The sequence below is a fragment of the Schistocerca cancellata genome, chromosome 7 (genome assembly GCF_023864275.1).
Source record: "Schistocerca cancellata isolate TAMUIC-IGC-003103 chromosome 7, iqSchCanc2.1, whole genome shotgun sequence".
Lineage (NCBI taxonomy): Eukaryota > Metazoa > Arthropoda > Insecta > Orthoptera > Acrididae > Schistocerca > Schistocerca cancellata.
The window spans coordinates 81,365,641-81,367,723 of NC_064632.1; the positions used below are offsets into that span (position 1 = coordinate 81,365,641).

Sequence of the window (2,083 nt, forward strand, 5' to 3'; positions counted from 1 at the left end):
CACCTAGACTGGCCTAAACCTTACTAACTTACGACCCTAGGCGCGCCCTTTGTACTCCTTATATTGAAATATATCCTGTTCATTGTACTCAATTTACTGTTTTGTCATTTAACGGCAGCCCTGGATGCCCACTATCAAATCCTGACGGCTCGACCTCCTGCACACTAAGAAGGTATCTGTTCTTTCGGATATGCAGCTCGTTAGAATGAAATTACAATGAAATGAACACCCTTAGCTGCTTACAGGCGTTGACAAACGTCAACGTGGACAGATGAAAATGTGTGCCCCGACCGGGACTCGAACCCAGGATCTCCTGCTTACATGGCAGACGCTCTATCCATCTGAGCCACCGAGGACATAGAGGATAGTGCGACTGCAGGGATTTATCTCTGGCACCCCTCCCGCGAAACCCACATTCTCAACGTATTGTCCCGCACTACATTCGTAGTGCCCGCGCCCATTGTACTCATTACTTGCGGCGCGTTGGCGATTCCCGTATGAGTTCGGGCACTGTTTGTGCATTCGCACAGAAGAAGAAGATGGTCAAGTGGCCGATGAGCGAGTAATGAGTACAATGGGCGGGGGCACTACGAATGTAGTGTGGGACAATACGTTGAGAATGTGGGTTTCGCGGGAGGCGTGCCAGAGATAAATCCCTGCAGTCGCATTATCCTCTGTATCCTCAGTGGCTCAGATGGATACAGCGTCTGCCATGTAAGCAGGAGATCCTGGATTCGAATCCCGGTCGGGGCACACGTTTTCATCTGTCCCCGCTGACGTATGTCAACGCCTGTAAGCAGCTAAGGGTGTTCATTTCATTGTAATTTCACTCCTGCACACTGCCGCCACGACGCATATTTAACAGCCTTCTTCCCCCTTCACTGCCAACTTATACATTAACATCGGTTGCAGAAGTCCCTCGTAAGCTTCCCCTAACTTTACACCGTTCTTGCACAGGAAATTGATGTGTTGATCCAACAGACTGTCCGTGAAACTGAACGTGCTCTGCACGCTGTACAGTAACTTCCTTGCCGGTACCATCTCCAGAATTGTCTCCAACCGAGCACGTGTGGGACATGATGTGACGAGAGGTTACTCGTGCGACTTGTCAGCCAACAACTCTTACAGAACTACGTGAACGGGCCGAGCAGTCCTGGCATGAAGTATCCCAGGACAATATTCGTCATCTGTACAATCGACTGGATGCCGGATTCGGCTCTTGTATTGTCGCCCGTGGTGGCTACACCTCGTACTAATATGAGTGTTACAGCGTGGGTAGACACCCGGTACCTCAGAACCACTTATGCTATTGATTTGTAAATATAATCATTTTATGCCGCGCGGTGTAGCCACGCGGTCTGGGTCGTCTTATCACTGTCCGCACGGCTGCCCCTGACAGGGGTTCGACTCCTCACTCAGGCATGGGCGTGTGTGTTGTCCATAGCGTAAGTTATTTTAAGTTAGATTAAGTAGTGTGTAAGCTCTGGGACCGATGACCTAAGCAGTTTAGTCCCATAAGAACTTACCACAAATTTACAAATTTTTTAATCATTCCATGGTTCAGATGGTTCAAATGGCTCTGAGCACTATGGGACTTAACATCTGTGGTCATCAGTCCCCTAGGACTTAGAACTACTTGAACCTAACTAACCTAAGGGCATCACACATATCCGTGCCCGAGGCAGGATTCGAACCTGCGACCGTAGCGGTCACGCGGTTCCAGACTGAAGCGCCTAGAACCGCACGGCCACACCGGCCGGCAATCATTCCATGTACTCCGTATGCACTGTTACATCAATAAATCGTGAGTGAATTGGAATCCTCTAAAAGAGTGTATTAATATTTTCCGGCAATGTATATCGATATTTTAATTTATTGGTATTAATTAAAATATTGCTTGTTTGGAAAACTTGGAATCGCAGTGGAGGTATCTTGAGCTCCTAGTTCGATTCCAGGAGTTCATTTACTCTTTATTTCCAAAAGTAAGTGGTGCAGCGTCTTTCATTTCTAGCGCACCTCTACTCGAAAAGCCACCTTTCGGAGTGCGACGGAAGGAATTTTCTGTACCACTGTCACATCCCCA

The 2,083-nt window shown here is 48.2% G+C and overlaps 1 non-coding gene across 1 annotated transcript; it reads right to left on the reverse strand.

Moving 5' to 3' along the window:
- Positions 1 to 282: 282 nt before the first annotated feature.
- Trnat-ugu (transfer RNA threonine (anticodon UGU)) lies at positions 283 to 356 on the reverse strand. The gene has a single exon. It is a non-coding gene; the product is annotated as a tRNA-Thr (tRNA).
- Positions 357 to 2,083: the final 1,727 nt, after the last annotated feature.